Source organism: Procambarus clarkii, chromosome 1 (assembly GCF_040958095.1).
Source record: "Procambarus clarkii isolate CNS0578487 chromosome 1, FALCON_Pclarkii_2.0, whole genome shotgun sequence".
In the NCBI taxonomy this organism is placed as follows: domain Eukaryota; kingdom Metazoa; phylum Arthropoda; class Malacostraca; order Decapoda; family Cambaridae; genus Procambarus; species Procambarus clarkii.
In genome coordinates this window covers 33979330-34004098 of record NC_091150.1, presented here as the reverse complement: position 1 = coordinate 34004098, position 24769 = coordinate 33979330, and positions in this window count along the sequence as shown.

Below are 24769 nucleotides of genomic sequence, written 5' to 3'. Positions count from 1 at the left end.
GAGGGGCTGTTGTGGTTGTTGAAGGGCTGTTGTGGTTGTTGAGGGGCTGTTGTGGTTGTTGAGAGGCTGTTGTGGTTGTTGAGAGGCTGTTGTGGTTGTTGAGAGGCTGTTGTGGTTGTTGAGAGGCTGTTGTGGTTGTTGAGAGGCTGTTGTGGTTGCTGCTCGCTTGTTGACACGTAATCTGGGTATCTTAGCGAGTTTCGCCGGGTGGTAAGGAGCCACCTTACCAGCCTACACCTCTACAGCGTGGTGCTCTCTGTTATTGTTATGAGTCTGTGGGAAGTGACGCTGCCTCCCTCTGTCTTGTGATAATATCCTGGTTCAACTTCGGATTTTATTTAACAGTAACAAGGGAGTCAAGCTATACCTCTTGTGTTGGTAATTATATATTCAGTCCTAGTGAACACTTTTTTTTTATTAAGTTTAAACACTAGACTGTGGTTTAAGTGAAGTGAGAGATATATAAATATACGACTTGTTGGATTGACATAGTTCGAGTTCTCGTCACGGCCCTCGTGGATTTGTTCATATCCTTTAACTCTGTCATCATTACCTATCTTGAGGTTATCTTGAGATGATTTCGGGGCTTTAGTGTCCCCGCGGCCCGGTTCTCGACCAAGCCTCCACCCCCAAGAAGCAGCCCGTGACAGCTGACTAACTCCCAGGTACCTAATTTACTGCTAGGTAACAGGGGCATAGAGTGAAAGAAACTTTGCCCATTGTTTCTCGCCGGCGCCTGGGATCGAACCCAGGACCACAGGATCACAAGTCCAGCGTGCTGTCCGCTCGGCCGACCTAGCCTCAAAACCACAGAATGATGGCACATTTGTGAACATGAACGGTCGTTAGTAAAGCCGTGTTGTGAACCGTTTATTATTACATGGTTTTGTTCAAGATGAAGACGAATGGCTTTTGTAATTATCGTCTCAAGCAATTTTCCCGACAATAGACGTTATGCTAATTGGCCGATAGTTTGACGCAAGTGATCTATCTCCTTTCCAATCCCGAGTTCAAATATAGCTGAAAAAAAACTTTAGGGGTTTGACTTTCCTTACCCTGCTATACGAACTTCAAAGTTTCTTTTTGACTTCCTTATCTCTTTTTTTTTAATTTCTATTTCTAATGATATCTCACGTCACTAGAAGACAAAAGCGCTGGGGTAGAGACATGATTACTACCTACAAGATTCTCGGGGGAATTGACGGGGTAGACAAAAACAAACTATTTAGCATGGGTAGTACACGCACAAGGGGACACAGGTGGAAACTGAGTACTCAAATGAGCCACAGAGACATTAGAAAGATTTTTTCAGCGCCAGAGTAGTTAACAAATGGAATGCATAAGGCAGTGATATGATGGAGGCTGACTCCATACACATCTTCAAATGTAGATATGATATAGCCCAATAGGCTCAAGAATCTGTGTTGATTGACAGTTGAGCGGCGGGACCAAAGAGCCAAAGCTCAACCCCCACAAGCATAACTAGGTGAGTACACACACTGAAGGCCCCGAGGGCACAGTTACTGCCCTCGTGCCGAACGATGTGCGTCTAATTAGGTTTTTAAGAGTCTGTGGAGACACCATTACTGTGGAGGAGGAGGAGGAAGGACGCCGCCTGGCCGTCATCCTCTGGAGACGGGTAGGTCACTGCCCCCGCATCCCACCAACACTACCGCACAACACAACACAACACTACCGCACAACACCACACAACACCACCACACAACACCACACAACACGAAACCTCCCAAAACAACTTGAATAAACAATTCTAAAACCGACAAAGGTTCCTGACTGCTGCCACATGCTCAGTAAAAGTTAAACTGAGTATTATGCAGAGCCGGACACTCCCGCCTGTGGCCAGTGGACTTTCACTAGCGGTTACTTCGCTGCACTTGTCAACACACCTTCCGGACTCGAGGCAGTACTGGTGTAGTATACACTTCCCCGATCGGTAGAAACGCTGACCTTGGCTCCACAAGGTGAAGGCAGAAGAATCAGCCTCGTACGTGAATTATCGAACCTATTTACCTTCTCAATATTTACTGGACGACATCGAGATACCGTGGAAACGTAAACACAAGAGCCCCAGAGGGGGAGAGGGAAGAAATTGACAATAGACAGGTGTTTTCATCCTTATGAGTTAAAACTCTCCGGGCCTATTTTTCTTGTCCTATCGCACATCCTTATCCTATAACCCCTTCCATGGGCTACATATAGTCGTGATGGCTTGGAGCTTCTCCTGCTAGTTCCCCTTCCTTTCCTGGCAGCAATACCCGCGTATGATCCACCTGGCTCCCGTCTGATCCACCTGACACCTGTCTGATCCACCTGACACCTGTCTGATCCACCTGGCACCTGTCTGATCTACCTGACACCTGTCTGATCCACCTGGCACCTGTCTGATCTACCTGGCACCTGTCTGATCCACCTGGCTCCTGTCTGATCCACCTGGCACCTGTCTGATCCACCTGGCACCTAATGTCTGCCTGTGGTCATTACTAGTCGACAGCCTTCTTCGTGGGTTCCGTCGACAGCCTTCTTCGAGGGTTCCGTCGACAGCCTTCTTTCCATCGACAGCCTTCTTCGAGGGTTCCGTCGACAGCCTTCTTTCCATCGACAGCCTTCTTCGAGGACTCCATCGACAGCCTTCTTCGAGGACTCCGTCGACAGCCTTCTTCGTGGGTTCCGTAGACAGCCTTCTTTGAGGGTTCCGTCGAGTCTTCTTCGAGGGTTCCGTCGACAGCCTTCTTCGCGGGTTCCGTCGACAGCCTTCTTCGCGGGTTCCGTCGACAGCCTTCTTCGCGAGTTCCGACAGCCTTCTTCGCGGGTTCCGACAGCCTTCTTCGAGGGTTCCGTCGACAGCATTCTTCGAGGGTTCCATCGACAGTCTTCTTCGTGGGTTCCGTCGACAGCCTTCTTCGTGGGTTCCGTCGACAGCCTTCTTCGTGGGTTCCGTCGACAGCCTTCTTCGAGGGTTCCGTCAGCCTTCTTCGAGGGTTCCGTCAGCCTTCTTCGAGGGTTCTGACAGCCTTCTTCGAGGGTTCCGACAGAAGTCTTCGAGGGTTCCGACAGCCTTCTTCGCGAGTTCCATCGACAGTCTTCTTCGTGGGTTCCGTCGACAGCCTTCTTCGCGGGTTCCGACAGCCTTCTTCGCGGGTTCCGTCGACAGCCTTCTTCGCGGGTTCCGACAGCCTTCTTCGCGGGTTCCGTCGACAGCCTTCTTCGCGGGTTCCGACAGCCTTCTTCGTGGGTTCCGTCAACAGCCTTCTTCGTGGGTTCCGACAGCCTTCTTCGCGGGTTCCGTCAACAGCCTTCTTCGTGGGTTCCGACAGCCTTCTTCGCGGGTTCCGTCGACAGCCTTCTTCGCGGGTTCCGTCAACAGCCTTCTTCGTGGGTTCCGACAGCCTTCTTCGCGGGTTCCGTCGACAGCCTTCTTCGCGGGTTCCGACAGCCTTCTTCGCGGGTTCCGTCAACAGCCTTCTTCGTGGGTTCCGTCAACAGCCTTCTTCGCGGGTTCCGTCAACAGCCTTCTTCGTGGGTTCCGTCAACAGCCTTCTTCGCGGGTTCCGTCAACAGCCTTCTTCGTGGGTTCCGTCAACAGCCTTCTTCGAAGGTTCCGACAGCCTTCTTCCTGGGTTGACGGAACCCCTTCCAGTTTCAAGTGAGTTCCCCTTTCGTAGGTGAGCGCATGCGTGAGCTGGAGGCAACAACACCCGGGCTTGTCCCGTGGTGAGACGAGCTGCGTCACTCCCTAGCTCCTCGACGCTAGCACTCGCTGCGTCACTCCCTAGCTCCTCGCTAGCACTCGCTCCGTCACTCCCTAGCTCCTCGCTAGCACCCGCTGCTGCTCCTGGCTTAGCCTGTTAATCCCCGGCAGGTCGTGAGGGGTGCTTGGCGTTCTTGCTAGGCTCTCACGCCGGGTTAATGTTACAGTGTATATCTCCTTTATGGCGCGCCAGTCATCAACCCCCTGCTTTTTGTTGGACGCTCGTAGTCGCCTGTACTGGACGCTGGTGTCCGCCTGTACTGGACGCTGGTGGTCGCCTGTACTGGACGCTGGTGGTCACGTGTACTGGACGCTGGTGGTCGCCTGTACTGGACGCTGGTGGTCACGTGTACTGGACGCTGGTGTCCGCCTGTACTGGACGCTGGTGTCCGCCTGTACTGGACGCTGGTGGTCGCCTGTACTGGACGCTCGTAGTCGCCTGTACTGGACGCTGGTGGTCGCCTGTACTGGACGCTGGTGTCCGCCTGTACTGGACGCTGGTGGTCGCCTGTACTGGACGCTGGTGGTCGCCTGTACTGGACGCTCGTGGTCGCCTGTACTGGACGCTGGTGGTCGCCTGTACTGGACGCTGGTGGTCGCCTGTACTGGACGCTGGTAGTCACGTGTACTGGACGCTGGTGGTCACCTGTACTGGACGCTGGTGTCCGCCTGTACTGGACGCTGGTGGTCGCCTGTACTGGACGCTGGTGGTCACCTGTACTGGACGCTGGTGTCCGCCTGTACTGGACGCTGGTGGTCGCCTGTACTGGACGCTGGTGGTCACCTGTACTGGACGCTGGTAGTCACGTGTACTGGACGCTGGTGGTCACCTGTACTGGACGCTGGTGGTCACCTGTACTGGACGCTGGTGGTCGCCTGTACTGGACGCTGGTGTCCGCCTGTACTGGACGCTGGTAGTCACGTGTACTGGACGCTGGTGTCCGCCTGTACTGGACGCTGGTGGTCGCCTGTACTGGACGCTGGTGTCCGCCTGTACTGGACGCTGGTGGTCGCCTGTACTGGACGCTGGTGGTCGCCTGTACTGGACGCTGGTGGTCGCCTGTACTGGACGCTGGTGGTCGCCTGTACTGGACGCTGGTGGTCGCCTGTACTGGACGCTGGTGGTCGCCTGTACAGGACGCTGGTGGTCACCTGTACTGGACGCTGGTGGTCGCCTGTACTGGACGCTGGTTGTCACGTGTACTGGACGCTGGTGGTCATGTGTACTGGACGCTGGTGGTCGCCTGTACTGGACGCTTCGCCTTAAGCCCCAAATATACGCACCACAACTCCGCCTCACTCGAGCAATATACAACAAATGAAGCGTAATGTAAAGCTAATGAAGAGGAGAACCCAAGTGCGAGTCGCGAGGACGGCCAAGGTCGTCCTTAAGAGCCTCACGCTCAGACATGACTCACCTCCAGCTATGTCAACCTCAGCTGGCGATCTGTGCTCCGTCGCCTCCTCCTCCTCCTCCGGCGGAGGTCACAGCCTCGCCTCCCTTATCGCCGACACATTAATAAGAATCTACCACAGGGAACTTAAGACCTCCAGACGTGTAGTCACAACAGAGGGTTTCTGCGGGGTATTGAGGGAGAGCTGTGAGGGGGTGGCCCCCCTTCCTGGGCACCAGCGGCACAAATCATGTTGTGATAACGCCAGAGGCAGCGTGCTGGGGGCGTAATCCGACCCCGCACTGATTCTCTTCATCCCCACCACCCCCTGCTTCCTGCTGACGCTCCCCGCCCCCCTTCCCTCCTGCAGAGGCTTCCTTGCTGAGGCTTCCCCCCCCCAACCTCCTGCAGAGGCTTCCCTGCTGAGGCTTCCCTTCCCAAGGTAGGGGCTCTCCTGTGGTCGCCTTTGGATCAGGATAAAAGTTTGGAATCCCCCCCCCCCCACCCGCCCGTCCCATTCCAATTTTTTTTTATCCTGATCGCTTCTTAGTGCTAGACAGTCATAATAACTTGGCGCTTTCTCCTGAGAATTCCCTCCCTCCGTCCCCTGCCCCCCTCCAGAGGCTCGTTCCGGACTCACCCCAGCAATGGCCCTTGTTCACTCCACTCCCCCCCCGGCGGAGTGGCCTGATTCTTGACGCGCAGTAGAGGCGTGTGCTTCCAGTAACGTGATCAGCGCATGTTGTCACGACCCACCGCGGCCGCTCCCAAACTAACCTCTATCTCCCCATCATATAACCCTCACGTGTAGGATAATAACCCTACACTTAGGTATTTGCACATTTTAGGTCAAGATTAGAACTCCACCAAGTCTTTCGCACGCTCCTGGGTGTTTCAGATCCAGGTCTGAGTATACGGTTGGTGTTAGTATTCAAATTGTACGACGGTTTGGGGATAGCCAATCACAAATCAAGTAAGCCTCTGACGTCATTCTCCACAGAGAGCTGGTACCAGCCGTTCTGGCGACCAGTCAGTATTCTCACAGACCTCAGAGTAGGAAGGACCCCGGCTAGGATCCACCAGTCCCCCCTGCTTGACCTCCTGACCAGGTCACCTCCAGGCCTGCCACTGTGTCCGAGGGAAGGCCTTCTGGGCAACGGTGAGCAGTGGTCACCTCTGGCATCCTGGGGTTCTGAGAACTGGAGTTGGTATAAGTAAAGGCATCCAACCGGAGGCTGTCCCCAGCGATTCCCTCCACACCCAAAGGAGAGCAGCTTATGGGACTACAGATTCATATATTTATTCATATCTAATTTGAATTCTTGTCAATTCTTGTCAAGACTACTACCTTCAGATTCACCATCACACGCCTCCAGACTCACCATCACACGCCCCCCAGACTCACCATCACACGCCCGCAGACTCACCATCACACGCCTCCAGACTCACCATCACACGCCCCCCAGACTCACCATCACACGCCCGCAGACTCACCATCACACGTCCCCAGACTCACCATCACACGCCCCCCAGACTCACCATCACACGCCCGCACTCACCATCACACGCCCCCCAGACTCACCATCACACGCCCCCCAGACTCACCATCACACGCCCCCAGACTCACCATCACACGCCCCCCAGACTCACCATCACACGCCCCCCAGACTCACCATCACACGCCCCCCAGACTCACCATCACATGCCCCCCAGACTCACCATCACACGCCCGCACTCACCATCACACGCCCCCCAGACTCACCATCACACGCCCCCCAGACTCACCATCACACGCCCCCAGACTCACCATCACACGCCCCCAGACTCACCATCACACGCCCCCCAGACTCACCATCACACGCCCCCAGACTCACCATCACACGCGACAAGACTCACCATCACACGCCCCCAGACTCACCATCACACGCCCCCAGACTCACCATCACACGCCCCCAGACTCACCATCACACGCCCCCAGACTCACCATCACACGCGACAAGACTCACCATCACACGCGACAAGACTCACCATCACACGCGACAAGACTCACCATCACACGCGACAAGACTCACCATCACACGCGACAAGACTCACCATCACACGCGACAAGACTCACCATCACACGCGACAAGACTCACCATCACACGCGACAAGACTCACCATCACACGCGACAAGACTCACCATCACACGCGACAAGACTCGCCATCACACGCCCCCAGACTCACCATCACACGCGACAAGACTCACCATCACACGCGACAAGACTCACCATCACACGCGACAAGACTCACCATCACACGCCCCCAGACTCACCATCACACGCGACAAGACTCACCATCACACGCGACAAGACTCACCATCACACGCCCCCAGACTCACCATCACACGCCCCCAGACTCACCATCACACGCCCCCCAGACTGACCATCACACGCCTCCAGACTCACCATCACACGCGACAAGACTCACCATCACACGCGACAAGACTCACCATCACACGCGACAAGACTCACCATCACACGCCCCCAGACTCACCATCACACGCGACAAGACTCACCATCACACGCGACAAGACTCACCATCACACGCGACAAGACTCACCATCACACGCCTCCAGACTCACCATCACACGCCCCCAGACTAACCATCACACGCCCCCAGACTCACCATCAGGTGGCTCTGACGTAAACAATAACACATTCAGGTCCTCCAGAATAACAACAATGACAAACAATATAACCTGAAGGAAGCTGTAAACAAAAATCCATTTTTAGTTAAATCCGGATTGTTGTTTACAAAAACCTTCAACTGAAGATGTCCAGCGAAGTGTATAAATTCCTTTAATATTCCGCGTTGTATAACATGAATTGTTATACAATTCTTAACACACAAAAAAACCTGGGGAACAACTTACTAATTGGCCATTAAGCGAATTGCCCCCCCTTGCCTCGTTACACTTAATGCAATTCAAAGCAAATCACCACTTACAAAATATTACGGTTGAGCAATGATTTAATTTTCCACACAATCTGGCAGACGTTCACACGCGTAGCGACAAAACTCTCACTAACAACAACACAATTGCCACAACATGGCATTAGTCTCACGACGGGTCGCCGTGCACTTTTAATGTGATTGCACAATGAGCTTCACTCACAATATAAATTATGTTTAAAACTCCTGAGGTGTACTTTTAATATTTCGATTTCGTATTTTTATTCATATTATATTTCGCAACACCAATGGTGACGGCTTTAAGGAGCACCTGAAGGTGACTTCTCAGACCAACTTCCCACATCATTAATGACCCCCTCTATTTATAATTTCAGATGACGTCGTGTAGTATAACAGCTTGGGAATATACCTAACGAGCCTCTAATAACTTGCGCGTCTTGGAGAGTATATCAAGTGTTCAGCGTTACCCAACTTGCCGATAAACAGACTCATTAATACTTAAATATGAGAGTGTAGCGAGTCAAGACATCGACCGTAATCTTAAGTGGTCGGCCCACACTTGCTCCGGTAAATTAAAAAGTGATTATGACAGTTCTTGCGTTTACTGATGACGTGATGTCTGGGAACGCGAGCGGGTGATAGACGGGAGAGAGGCGGGAGAGAGACGGGTGATAGATGGTGTTAGTCTGGAATTAGATTGGTTCTGGAAGGGTGATAGAATGGTACTAGGCTAGTGCTAGACGGGTGCTAGAGCGTTGCTTGGTGGGTGCTAGATGTGTAGTAGATAGGTACTTCTTTAGAGCGTCTCTCTGTGCTCTGAGGAAAAAGGATGGAGGGATCAGACCAATAGCTGTGGACAATTCCTTCCGGCGCCTGAGGCAAAGGCTGCTGCGAGAACAGTTAGCCAGGCAGCAGCCAATATGCTAAAGCCAAAAGAACTCTTGTTCAGCATTCCACAAGGGTGCGAGACAGCAGCTCATGCAGCTCGAGCTTCCATTGCTAACATCACAGACGAAAAGGCCCTGATCAAGCCAGGTTTCAAAAATGCGTTCAATCTGGTAAAAAGTACTCCATGCGGTTCATGGTTACTTCCCTTCTCTCTACCTATGTGTCACAGTAAGACCCTTAAGCAAATTCTTGGTGAAAATGAAATTGACTCGCAAGGTGTCTAAGAGGGTGACCCTCTTGCTCATCTCCTTTTATGTTTAATTATTAAAGAAGTCACCGAAAACCTGTCCAGCGAGCTTTATATCTAGTTCATGGATAATGGTACCCAAGCTGGTTCCCAAGACTTCCTCCAGGAAGACATCAGATCAATCTAGGAGGAAGGGGCTAATCTAGGCCTCACCCTGAACTCCTCTAAGTGCGAAATAATCTGTTCCAACTAGTGCATCATAGATCGAATAAGGGTTGTTTTTCCTGATATTCATATAACCAAACCTTAAGTTAGCACACTTCTAGGAGCTCCTCTGGGACCGAAGGTTATCAGCGAAGTCCTTGATAAGAAAGTCGCTGACCTGAGGAGGACGAGTTGGAGGACTGAAGAGACCGGTGTTCACCACACACTTACCTCCTTGCCAGATGCCTCTCCTTCCCCAGACTTACTTTCGGAGATGTTCTCCAGCCTAAAATAGTCAAAAGCTAGGTAAATATGACTGCTTACTGAAATCACTGTTAGAAAAAGCCTTAAACCTTTCCCTCAATAAGACTACAATGGAAACAAACCATTCTGTAGTCAGGCTTGGGGGTCTCCTCGGCGTTCACATAAAGCAAATTACTACACCAGCCTTTCTGTCTTCCTCCTCAGCTCAGGAGCAGATTATCTCATGTAAATCCGCCGAAGAAAAATTCAGTAGCCAAAGCCACGTGTCTACCTCGTCAGCATCTGACATCCTACTGAAGAAATCTCTACCCGACTACTTATATCAACTAGCTGGGATACACGATCCCAACTTTATTCACTGTGCCACTAAATGGGCCTCTCGTGCATGCCCGGCAACCCAACTACCACCATCAAAAGTCCACACGTAATCCACATGAAATAGCCCCATTGCAGACCGAGATGCTGCAGGGGGGCCTTAATGCTGTGACAACACAACATGAATCATAGCATCCCCTCATGCTCTGTCAAAGCACAGGAGGATGTAACAGGCACAGTAAAATAAGCACAGGCACGGTAAAGTTAGTGACATCATCAAGAGGAGCTTTACCACAGCTGGATGTCGAGCTGAAAGAGAGCCCCATTACCTAACGTCCTGTGACTTGGATGTTCTTATTGGTCGCCCAGATGGGATCACATTGAACCCTGTGGAAGCACAGCAAACACTTGGTGAGGGACTACACACGAGTATCAACCTTGGTTAACATACACATTGACTTCAGCACTGCCCATCAGGATGTTACTGTCACACAGGGAATCACCCATGTATCTAAGTACAGAGAACTGGATCACAACCACCATTTTGTCCCTATTACCTCCAAAACACTTGATGCCTGGAGCAAGAATTTCTCCAGTTTTTTAAGGAACTGGGTGCTAAGCTGATTGAAATAATAAGAGACCTCTAGAGCTGCCAGCTTCCTATTCCAGTGCCTCAGGGTGGCGAGAAAGTATACTACTGAGAGACGCAGCTGACGCGACCGTGAAGGTCTCTGACACAGTGTTCAGACCACAACTAACATAAAACTTTACGCCACAGTGGATGAAGAGAGAGCGAGTACCGGAGGTCGGCGGCGTCCCTGGTGCATGCTGTATGAGCACCGGGGGCGTCCCCAGCACCTGGGACACCACCTGGCCTACCTGTGGTGAAGGAACACCGTCCGGCGTTGCAGGAGGGTGTAGGGACCCCACTTGACGTACCTGTTTTTTTGGTTGAACACTGGTGTTGTTGTGGTGTGGCGGGACTCATTCTGGCGTTGCTGGGGTGACGGAAGGGTCATGGGGTAAGGGTGCAAGAATTACGGAGGAAAAGAGGCCACCATAAAACTGTGGTACTCAGAGGGTGGGCCATGTACCTTACCACGGCCCAGCGACCACACCCATTAACCCTTCACATCCAGCTGCAGCTCTGTGGCCGTCACGGTGGCGGGGTCCTGCAGTAGCTACGTGACTATCACTTTGTCACGGTTGCAGGATCCAAGCATTACCTGCAACTGGAATGTCCTCGGAAGTATACAAATAGTCCGCCTACACTTAAGCCATTTCGGTGTGGCGTGCGGCGTACATTGAGCCAACATGTTGTACAGAACGCCACACCCAACGGACCCGATGTAAGACTCACCAGTTACTAGCAACTGTGTGAATGAGTCTCACTAATTTCCACATTATGATATTGTAAGCGCTTTCTCGTGCAGGTGAACCAAGTCGAGGCACCAGTTCGGTAAAGTATAATTAGTGCTCCTTAAACACCGAGGGAAAGTACACCTTAGGCACTCCCACTGTGCTTCAGATGTCGCTCCTGCTCATCTTGGGTAAATAGGTGAAAATTATTAAATCTTATATTTATAACAGTAGTAGGTCATTCATTGCTTTAGTGGATATTAAGTTCCATTTCTCCATAATGAGGCCAACCATGTCACAGTAGTATTGTACATATTCTCCACCACGCCAGTCAATACAATTATAACTGTGATACTATGACAGAGAGAGCTACAAAAATAGGATACAGTTGCACCATCAGCAGTTTCACAAGCTAGTGGATCAAACTCACTTGGCGTACACAGCTCATGTAAGATCTAACATTAACAGGATTTAAACTGCGTATCAACAAGCCATCTCTTTGTGACTGTAATTCCTTAATAATATCTAGTATCCTGTTGAGGGAACCTCATCGCTCCCTGCTAATTACAATAGTATTAATATTCTACCCCTGTAGACCCGAGACACCACAGTACACACCACACACAATTAGTTCTATATTCTTACAATCATGTTCATATTTCTAGCAGAGATAGAGTGGCCAGGGCTAAGCAACTGGTCATCCAAACGACCCCATGATTTGTAATTTAATGAGCCAAACAAGCGCTCTCGAGCACTCTGCTTTCAGCTTTAACCATCATATGCCATGTTAGGAATTGATTGAAATATGTTGATCACACTCCAAGCATAATCTGCAGCTTCTCGCTTCGTCGAATAAATATTTAATGGTCCAGAACCAGTGTACCTGATACGTATCTGTAAGAACCTGGGTCACCTCTCTAAGAATCTCTTTCACCAATGTAGGAATTGGTTTTGCTCCTATTAAAATATATTTCATGATTTGAATACATTAAGATTAACTGGAAGTGTCATTAATGTGTTTATATTCCGTCTTATTTACGGTGTTGATGTGGTGTCCATTTTATGTAAGGGTCCCCTAAATGGTGACCAAGGGAATCCTTATGGATATTTTAGTAGTGCATTAGTTATATATATATATATATATATATATATATATATATATATATATATATATATATATATATATATATATATCTATATATATATATATATATATATATATATATATATATATATATTTATGCAACAATGATCACAAAAACACTGATCCAAGTATGCAGAATAACCACATGTGAAAAATAGAGAATGCTTAACGCGTTTTCGGCTAATTCGCCTTCATCAGAGCAAAGTAGAATGAAGATAGAATGAAGGTCTTCATTCTACTTTGCTCTGATGAAGGCGAATTAGCCGAAAACGCATTAAGCATTCTCTATTTTTCACATGTGGTTATTCTGCATATATATATATATATATATATATATATATATATATATATATATATATATATATATATATATATATATATATATATATATATATATATGCATGTGTACTTATCTGGTGTACAGGTTTCTGAGCCTACTGGACTCTATCATATCTACATCTGAAACTGTGTATGGAGTCAGCTTCCACCACATCACTGCCTAATGCATTCCACCTGGTAACTACTCTGACACTAAAAAAATTATTTCTAACGTCCCTGTGGCTCATTTGGGACACAGGGACGGCCCAATTTCAGTTTCTATCTGTGTCCCCTTGTTCGCGTACCACCCATGTTAAACATGTTACTAGTACAAAATAGTATTTACTATTTGTGTCAGCAGAATCGAGCTATTAGCTCTTGGACCCCGCCTTTGTAACCAATCTATTGTACGTGTGTGTGTGTGTACTCACATATTTGTGTCTGCAGGATCGGGCGTTAGCTCTTGGGCCCCGCTGTTCCACCCGTCGCTTGTCTACTGCAATGACTCCTGACATATTTCCGTATCATATCTACTTTAAGAATTGTGAATGGAGTTTTCCTAGCCAACCTGTTCCTTTAGTTTATTTCTCCGGTCGAATTGTGTGCTCCAAGTTCTCGATGTTTTCCTCAGTTTGGGTGAAGATCAGGTCCAGTTGGCAACTTGTTGTATCTCCTTCCCTTTCTCTCGTGTCATTCTTTACATGCTGTGCTAAGAAGTATCTTGCCATATGCACATCTTGCCATGTGTAGTGTAGTGTATCTTGCCACAACTTCCACTACTTTAGTTGCCAGCGTGTCTGCCCCCCATGAAGGTTTCTCGATGCCAAACCTCCTGACCTTCACCATCACCACCTGACCATTTTCATCTGCTACCAGAGCACGTAACGCAGTCACATGTGGAAATGACTTTGCTTCAAGCCATGTGTGTGTGCGTGTGTGTTCTGAAGCAGAAGATACCGGGCCAGTTATGTGCCCAGTGTTTTAGTGTTGATTTATATCTTGTGTAGATAAAACATGCAATGTAGATAAAACGTAGATTAAACATGCAATGTTTGTTTAGATAAAACATGCTATGTTTTCCCAGTGCAATTTGATGTCCCTCACAACTACAATAACCAGCGAGTTCTGTTGCAATAGAGTTCAGCTAACTCTTTGACCCCTATCTTCTATCCACCACCTGATATAAGAGGTCAATAGGGGGGTCAGGTCACTTGCCTGGCCGGCGCCAGGAGGTTGTCAGTTTTGTCGGAAAATCCGACACCATTTAATAATCATACAGATAATAACTGTATTACCAACAAGTTACCCATAGAAAGCGTAACTTGTAGTGGAATTACCGTCTAAAGAAAACGGGATATCATCACCACATACTATTATAATTCACCAGCTATTCTGCTGGGAATTATTCTTAAATACATTAGTCTTTGGACTTTACCATCATAAAAACATCTTATATAAATTAACTTAATTATCAATATTAAAGTAGAGTAAATGTGACCCTTCTATCACTTTCTGAAATCTGGACAAAGTAGGCCAGGCGTCAGAGTGGGGAAGGAGGGCAGCCATTGTTATTGAGACCAGAGGCTCACACGGGAGCAAATTCGGCTCCTGTTAAATTTACTTGGACGTAGTGTTATGGAACCCAAAGGTGTACCATTGTCAACACGCTGTCTACAAATACAAGTTAAGTGTCTATCCGAAACCCGTTTATCATTCATTTATGGCCATTAATGTCAGGATATAGGGTTAGCCGGTTAGAACGCGAAATCGCCTCATACTAAAGGTAATTAAGCCAGGTCTTTAATGTTCCATGTACTGTATAGTGTTTTCTCTGATATAGCTTGTCATATATAGGATTCTGGCTTCACAGCTAGCGCACTTTTGACAGGTCAAGACGAGGATGCAAGATTATGTGCACCAGTTACTGGGTGATAGAAGCTACCTCAAAGAGGATAATTTGGTGTCTACACCCTAGTTATACCTGGTGGACTAACCTGCTGTACTATAAGATAAGGAACCTCATCAATGTATGTAGCTAATACTGTAGTTTGATTGGCTGCATACATATATATTAATTTAATAAACCCCCCTAATGTGTAGAGGATCGATTTGTGAGATTATGAGATTATTGCAGAAATACAGTCCACTTATCATTATACAAATTGCTATCGAAGTATATAAATTAACGTAAATATAAATTCATATAAATTAAATAAATATAAATCTCACAGGTCGGTTCCCACAAGTTTTGTTAAACATAGTTCTAACATTAATTGCCACTTCATGGGCCAGACATCGGCCAACTGCAGGCAGCCGCTGGGCCAGTGTTGCAGCAACGTCAGTCCAGGTCAGATCACAACAAGGTGTTTAATATAGAAAAGCCTCAAACACTAACAGAGAATTAAAACAAATGTGGAGGTTATACCAATACGATTTTATAGTTGAATATTACAGTGGCTTAAGAAATCATCTATGAGTTAAGAACATTTTGATATCTAGGAAAGTGGTATCTTTGTTGACCTTTGGTTTATTTACTTGAGAACTTTTAACTGTAAGACATTTTAACGTCCTCCACATATCCACAGTCAGCAATTAACCATCTGTTCCCTAAGTAGTTATCATCAGAAGTCCCCAGGAAGTGACTCGTCTCGGAGTTCAGGGTTACCCTCCACGGGCTCTGACCGCCACCACGCAAAGTAATTATTATATAAAATTGCCTATTTCAGTAACTAGGAATTACCATACACGGGATGGTAGCAGCTCAGAAATAACTGGTATTTTCTAATATAGATAATCTTGGTATATCATCTACTGTAAGCACGGTGTTAGTTCTGCCCTCACGCGGGTGACGGGCGACTGCGGTGAACACAGCTCTTAATTTTGTAATAGTTCCTACTCCATCTTTTCCGAAGTGCAGTGTTACAAGTGCTCCAGCATTACACTGGCATCAGTGCCAACTCTCCTGGTGCCACAGTGTACTGCTTCAACTAGTCAAGATGGTTCCTCACCAGCCAGTGAAGGAAAGAGTCAACAAGAGTTCCCTAAACAAATTTAATCACGTCTACCAGGAATTCAGGCTACGGGAACAGAGCCCTGACTCAGATCATGGATGATTATGAGGCATTTTGAGGAATTTTCCCGAAGGACGCTGAGGAAGAATCCGAGGGATGTCGAGAAAGATCCTAAGGAAGCTCCCGAGGGCTGCTGAGACGCCCTCAGCAGCCCTCGGGAGCTGCTGAGGGCTTCTCAGCATTCTCTGAGGGATTCGAACTGCCTACGAATCATGCTGATGTAAATCCCGGGGGGGATACTGACGTATACACAAACCTAAAGAAAGAAACATTTGAATTCCAACTTAACTTGTAAACATGTGTTAAATTAACATAAAGATATATATGATTATTTAACACATCTTTGCAAGTTAAGTTGGAATTTAAGTGACCATTCCCTTACCGACAGGAGCGATACAGGAGACAATTGCCATCCACTAAGGGCAGACGCAGGTTGGAGCGGCCATATTGGAATCACCGAGCGGCCATATTGGAACTACCAAGAACTCCCTCCCCCCCCCCTCTTCCCCCCCCCAGGCCTTCCCCTTCACATAATATAACTATTAATAATTTATTTAAATGACATTTATATATATAATTTAATCCATACACTGGTGTTTTGATAATATAAGTTAGGCTCTAGATTGGAACAGATTCTGGTCTGAGTTCATTTGGCAGTGTTGCTGAGATCTGTTTAAGATACTTGTCCCATATGTATCATTTGTTCATGCGGGACCCCATGATATTCCGGATAGGTGGCCCCCCCTCGAACTAAAACCAGGGGCCAGATTCATGAAGCTGTTACGCAAGCACTTACGAACCTGTACATCTTCTCTCAATCTTTGGCGGCTTTGTTTACATACAATTATTAAACAGTTAATGAGTTCCGAAGCACCAGGAGGCTGTTTATAACAATAACAAGAGTTGATTGGGATTTTTCATGCTTGTAAACATTTTAATAAATGTAACCAAAGCCGTCAAAGATTGAAGAAAGATGTACACGTTCGTAAGTACTTGCGTAACTGCTTCATGAATCTGGCCCCAGAATGTTAAGATTTAGAGATATGAAATCAAGTTAAACATAAAATATACCACTACAATCCCTGAACTGTTTAAACTCAATTGAACTAAAATATCTAACAAACAAAATCTTGTGGGGAACATACAACTTAAGACTTGAAGAGTCCACTTGAGATCAGAATCATCAATAAATCTCTACACTGATCTGGAGGAGGTAGATAAAGAGGGATCTTAATGAGGATTCCAAACCATGCCGATAAAAGACTCCGAGGGGACCCCTGGGGGAATCCCATTGGATGCTGAGGAAGATCGCGAAGGATGCTCATGAACATCCCGAGAGATGCTGAGAAAGATCCCAGCATGCATCATTCTCATTCCTTCCTTATTCCTTCCTCACACTTCCCCCCATGACCTCGGGGCAAAGTTTAAAATGTATCACATTGTATTAATCATGTATTAATACGATGGACGTTGGGGGGGGGGGGGAATATACCTGGAAATGACTAAACTCATTACCAAATGTTAGTGACCGTGTGAAGGAACTTTATGAGTAAGTATAACCTTGGCAAGGTCGTGAGGTTAGTGCTCTGAGAGGACACTGTGAGCCTTGAGAGGCACCAGGAACCTCTGCCTCTTGTACCCTCCTGGCCCAGGCACTCTGGCAACACCCGATCACTTCACCTTCCACCCCGCACACAGTCACACTGTATGTGGCACCCTGCACACAGTCACGCTGTATGTGGCACCCCGCACACAGTCACACTGTGTGTGGCACCCTGCACACAGTCACGCTGTATGTGGCACCCCGCACACAGTCACACTGTGTGTGGCACCCTGCACACAGTCACGCTGTGTGTGGCACCCCGCACACAGTCACACTGTGTGTGGCACCCTGCACACAGTCACACTGTGTGTGGCACCCCGCACACAGTCACACTGTGTGTGGCACCCCACAGACAGTCACACTGTGTGTGGCACCCCGCACACAGTCACACTGTATGTGGCACCCCACACACAGTCACACTGTGTGTGGCACCCTGCACACAGTCACACTGTGTGTGGCACCCCACACACAGTCACACTGTGTGTGGCACCCCGCACACTGTGTGTGGCACCCCGCACACTGTGTGTGGCACCCCGCACAGTCACACTGTGTGTGGCACCCCGCACAGTCACACTGTGTGTGGCACCCCGCACAGTCACACTGTGTGTGGCACCCCGCACACAGTCACACTGTGTGTGGCACCCCGCACACAGTCACACTGTGTGTGGCACCCCACACACAGTCACACTGTGTGTGGCACCCCGCACACAGTCACACTGTGTGTGGCACCCCACACACAGTCACACTGTGTGTGGCACCCCGCACACAGTCACACTGTGTGTGGCACCCCGCACACAGTCACACTGTGTGTGGCACCCCGCACACAGTCACACTGTGTGTGGCACCCCGCACACAGTCACACTGTGTGTGGCACCCCGCACACAGTCACACTGTGTGTGGCACCCCGCACACAGTCACACTGTGTGTGGCACCCCGCACACAGTCACACTGTGTGTGGCACCCCGCACACAGTCACACTGTGTGTGGCACCCCGCACACAGTCACACTGTGTGTGGCACCCCGCACACAGTCACACTGTGTGTGGCACCCCGCACACAGTCACACTGTGTGTGGCACCCCGCACACTGTGTGTGGCACCCTGCACACAGTCACACTGTGTGTGGCACCCTACACACAGTCACACTGTGTGTGGCACCCCGCACACAGTCGCACTGTGTGTGGCACCCCGCACACAGTCGCACTGTGTGTGGCACCCCGCACACAGTCACACTGTGTGTGGCACCCCGCACACTGTGTGTGGCACCCCGCACACTGTGTGTGGCACCCCGCACACAGTCACACTGTGTGTGGCACCCCGCACACAGTCACACTGTGTGTGGCACCCCGCACACAGTCGCACTGTGTGTGGCACCCAGGACACAGCCACACGTCCTCTAAAAGTCAATAATCTCTATAGAATATTAGAGGGTACTCTGTCATGCCTGAGGGCAGGCAGAGTACCCTCTCCTGAGGGCAGGACGGTACGTGTACCTCGCCTGAGGGCAGGACGGTACGTGTACCTCGCCTGAGGGCAGGACGGTACGCCTCGCTACACCCAGCAACACGACACTGCTGAGCCTACACAGCCACTAACCCAGGACCTTATTATTATGAGGCCGTGGTACACAAGTCAGTACACGGACACTGCCTACCGCTGAGAGGTGGGCACCCGCGGCCTCACAAACACACGGGGTGGACGGGGGTACCACATTGGGGCGGCCGGGGTACCACACGGGGTGGCCGGGGTACCACACGGGGTGACCGGGGTACCACACGGGGTGACCGGGGTACCACACGGGGTGGACGGGGTACCACACGGGGTAGACGGGGTACCACACGGGGTGACCGGGGTACCACACGGGGTGACCGGGGTACCACACGGGGTGGACGGGGCAGCCTTGTGAAGGTCGTGGGGGGGGAGGAGGAGGTAAGGGCAGCGTCCTTCTGAGAGGGGTAGGAAGGGAGAGGGGAAGGATAGAGGCGGGGGGGAGAGGGGAGAATAGAACATGGATGGTAGTGATGAGGAAGGGGGGGGGGAGAGGGTTGATTGGGGGGTAAAGGTAAGAGCCAACCGGGTGCAACTATCATCTTAGCAGAGAACAAGGTCACTTCACACGACCTGACCCCCACTCAACCTGTGAACATTAAATCTTCAAAGGTGTGACTTTATAATTGGTTAGGACCGACACCTTGGCGCCTTCAAGGTCCTGTGTGACTCGACTCTCGTTGTATGTCAAATATATAATAAACCCGTTTATGGTGTTACACCCTCGTCCCCCTTCCCCTTGGACCCCTTCCCTTTGGTCCCCCCTTGTCCTCCTTCCCTTTGGTCCCCCCTTGTCCTCCTTCCCTTGGACCCCCCACTTCACCCCTCGTCTACTCCCCTCTATTAGGAAAGTTATTCTTCAGAAACCTTAAAACAACTCTGTGGGTCTCTCAGAAAATGTATTATTACGAAGTATTGAGAAACTACGGGAGACAACAAACTTGACTTCATGAAAATCGTGATAGGAAGTCTCTATAAATTGTAATATTTCTTAAAGCATTTAGCTTAGAGCGACCCCGATAAGCCTATGTCCATCCCGTGGCCCAAGCCATTCGCCCTACAAAATTGGGTGAGGCTAGCCCCTAGCGTTTAGCCTCCAACCGTGGACAGACATAGACAGACGAAGAGACATTCTCTCCTGCAGATATAGGTGGAACCTCTTACTCGCAGAAGCTGCAAAAACGAAGACATTACTTTAGGATAAAATCCAGTTGGAAAATATCCTCGGGAACAGTAGGGACCTTCGAGAAAGAGCTGACAATCTGTTGCTGTCGAAGCCACTAGAGAGATGGCGGCCTTCAGGTAAATTATACACACAGACGCGTATGTAAATGTTTGCTGCTCTCTTTGCAGTGTCGTGCATTTTGTTTTCTTTTTTTTCGTATTGGTTTTCTGGTCTGAATTTGATCTTGGAATTATGTATTGTGGAGCTTTGTTGTGCCACCAGCTGTGGGAGCGGGGCGTCTCTCTCCTACTGAGTCTTCTAACATTTCGATTCTGTTCCTCACCCTGGTGACTGCTATTGTAGTCTGATGTTTATATAATGCTTGTGTGTGTGTGTGTTCAGGGCCTCATGCAGTTCCTGAATTGTCTGGTCATGGCGGACGGTGTTTTGTTGCTTTTCTTAGAGCCCTATTTTGCACTTTTTTTGCACACAAAAACAGTAGTTTTTTTGTGTGCTGTGTTTCTTCAAGGTGTGTAGTGGTACTGGAGGGTATCCGAGATGCGGCCGGATTAGAGTCTTGATTAAGTGTAGTCGTGAGTTAATGCTATGTTTATGGTATCCTCTCAGTTTCCATAAGGTTGTATTTGCTTGGCTTATTCTATTATTTACGTCGATTTTAATTATTTTTCTGCTAATTCTCAGTATTGTGCCTACATCCGTATGGTGAACTGTGCGGTTGTCAAGGATAATAACGGCTCTGGAGTTTGTTTTGTAGCGTTTATTAGTAGAGTTGTGATGTGTGTGTGTGGGGGGGGAAGCTGAGTGACAGTGGAGATGGTAGAGAGGAAGGAGCATCTGATGGGTACTGACAGGGGAGGGAGGGGGGGGGGGCGGAGGGGGAGATGAGTGATGAGTAACAGGGTCAAACTGCAGGGGGGGGGGGGGGTAGGGGGGTAGGAGTCAAGTAGCCTCTCAAACCTCACCACCAATTATACTGTGTTAAGTCACTGGTCTTAAGGCGTCAGCAGTGCTGATCCCAGCCAGCCGCGAATAGCCTCGTAGGCTCTCAATGCCACGTTAAACAATAATTATATACGCGCAGTGGCTCACAACCATATGGCCCCGAGTTCGATTCCCGGGCAGGACAGGCAACGTTCAATCCTTCCTGTTTACCTAGCAGAAAGTAGGATCAGGGCAACTTACTGCGGATGATTAGTGGATAGTAAGTTAGTGGATAGTATGGTTAGCAGCAGTAAGGCAAGGCGGCCATAGAAGCAACAATTAGGTTGGGAAAGTTAGAATCCATATGCAATAACTACTGGTGATTGGGTGGTAATTAACAACCCTCTAGTATATTGGTGGTAACTCACAACCCTCTGATAACCTGGTGGTAACTCACAACCCACTGATAACCTGGTGGTAACTCACAACCCTCTGATAACCTGGTGGTAACTCACAACCCTCTGATAACCTGGTGGTAACTCACAACCCTCTGATAACCTGGTGGTAACTCACAACCCAATATGTTGTTGTGTTAATGACCTCATCTGTGGCTGTGTGAAACCCCAACATTTATTAATCCTGTAGTTTACTTTCTATTCCCGGGTGGACTACACAATACAGCTGTAGGCGCTGCATTATACAATGGACATACATCGAGGTGAGCGCCCACAGAGGAAGGTGTTGGAGATACCCTCAGGACTTACAGCCCTCCCTTAAGACGGTGAAAGTGACAGCTTAAGGTGAAGGTGTTAGCTTAAGAAGGTGAAGGTGTTAGCTTAAGAAGGTGAAGGTGACAGCTTAAGACGGTGAAGGTGACAGGTTAAGGTGAAAGGTTAAGACGGTGAAGGTGACAGGTTAAGAAGGTGAAGATGACAGGTTAAGAAGGTGAAGGTGACAGGTTAAGAAGGTGAAGGTGACAGCTTAAGGCGAAGGTGAAAGCTTAAGACGGTGAAGGTGACAGCTTAAGACGGTGAAGGTGACAGCTTAAGACGGTGAAGGTGACAGCTTAAGGTGAAGATGACAGCTTAAGACGGTGAAGGTGACAGCTTAAGGTGAAGGTGTCAGCTTAAGAAGGTGAAGGTGACAGCTTAAGAAGGTGAAGGTGACAGCTTAAGACGGTGAAGGTGACAGCTTAAGGTGAAGGTGTCAGCTTAAGAAGGTGAAGGTGACAGCTTAAGAAGGTGAAGGTGACAGCTTAAGACGGTGAAGGTGACAGCTTAAGTGAAGATGACAGCTTAAGAAAGTGAAGATGACAGCTTAAGACGGTGAAGGTGAAAGCTTAAGACGGTGAAAGTGACATGACTAAAGTACACGAATGGATGAATGGCTAACAAAGAGGATATTAAGAGCTGCTCAATATTCCATCATTATGTTTGTACATCAACACCGAGCACAGAGGCGATTGATACAGATGGGATAAGCAAAGACCTGGATAAATACTGGTTTGCAAATAGCTTTATAAAGACATGAGAATAAAGTGAAAGTGCAGAAGGCCTATTGGCCCTCATACGAGACAGCCCATTTATGTCCTCCCAAACTCACTGATATGCATATCTGTCCTTCGCTTGAAACACTCCAGCGATCCCACGTCAATTCCAACAACCCTGAACCATTAACCAACAACCCTGAGCCATAAATCAACACCTAATTATAATATAAACACAGTAGAGGTGGGGGTCGCTGGAGTGTTTCAAGCGAAGGACAGACAAGCACATGGGTGAGTCTGGGCGGATATCAACAGGTCTCGTTCTCGTATGGGCCGATATAGACCTTCTGCAGTTTCCGTTATTCTTATATGGTTCTCGCGCCTCGATCACAAGACCAACAAAAATGTCTCAAGATACCAGCAGATCATTCCATCTTACACATATTAACTCGCACTGGATATGTTTCACGGCCTTAAGCCCTCACCTCAAAACAGCGTGCTCATCTTACGCATAAAAAAGGGTCTCTGTAAACAGCGCCGCATGTGTTACTGGCACATAAGTTATACACAGCTGATATATAACGCACAAGTGCCCCGGGGTGAGCTCATGGGTAACTTCAATCACACCTCGCAATGTGCTTCATATATATATTATGAACTATTTCCCCAAGTGTATATTGTTTCCTCAGACTTGACGGTCACGCAAGTGTCCCCTGGTTCACCACTGTCAGGCTCGCAGCTCCTCACGTGATAATAATATTAATGTATTTACTAAGAGGTACAATGGGTTAGTGAGATAACATTAGTGATATTTTTATATTCTTTCAAAGCCACTAACACGCACAGCGTTTAGGACAAGTCCTTAGTCTAACATATCAGGTAAGGTGAGTACACTGTATCAAGGTTATATATCAACAATATAAATTCACAGAGGTGATTACACTGGTAACGAAGAAGTTCTTAATTAGTCTTAAGTACTAATATTGAGGAAATGGGGTAGTACAAGATACAGTGTGAGTTTGAAGCACAGGGTGGGAAACTATGAGGATGTAATTAGGTACTTTTTGGTTTTACTTTTGAACAGGGCATGGGTTGGACAATTTGTTAATTCATCAGAGAGTGAGTTGCAAAGATTGGGTCCAAATCTGTGTTTGCACAGATTTAGCCTGACTCTGGGGATATCAAAGATATATTTATTTTTGGTGTGGTGCTCATGGGTTCTCTTACACATAAAGAAAAAGTTTCAGATCAATCTTAGCATTTGGGAACAAGGTTTTGTACATGTAGATAGCACATAAGAATATGTGCAGTGAGTGTATACTTAGCATGTTAAGGGGCTTAAACAGAGGGGCTGTGTGTTGTCTGAAGACAAAGTTTGTCATAGTTCTAATAGCAGATTTTTGCTGAGTGATGATAGGCTTGAGGTAATTTGTAGTGGTTGAACCCCCCATGCACAGATACCGTATGTTAGATATGGATAGATTAGTGTGTACTATAATGAGAGGAGACCAGTGTGGGGGAACATAATATCTGATTTTAGAAAGAATATCGACTGTTTTTTTTATACTTTTGTGGCTAAGTGTTGTATGTGGGTGCTGAAGTTCAGTCTCTTGTCTGCGACTGGCCAAAGAACTTTCCCTCAAGTTTATTGGTAAAGTTAACATTGCCTATCTGAAGTTGAATCTGATTTGATGATTTACTACCAAAAAGAATGTAGTAGGTCTTTCCATGAATGTTTAGTGTAAGTTTGTTTCGCCCTCGCTCCACCAACCATCCACATTCCTACAATAACGTCCTCCACTTTAGCGATGCTGAATCTCTGCTACAGCATAACAAGAGCCGCATAACATGATGTAATGTTACAGCATAACAAGAGCCGCATAACAGGATGTAATGTTACAGCATAACAAGAGCCGCATAACATGATGTAATGTTACAGCATAACAAGAGCCGCATAACAGGATGTAATGTTACAGCATAACAAGAGCCGCATAACAGGATGTAATGTTACAGCATAACAAGAGCCGCATAACATGATGTAATGTTACAGCATAACAAGAGCCGCATAACATGATGTAATGTTACAGCATAACAAGAGC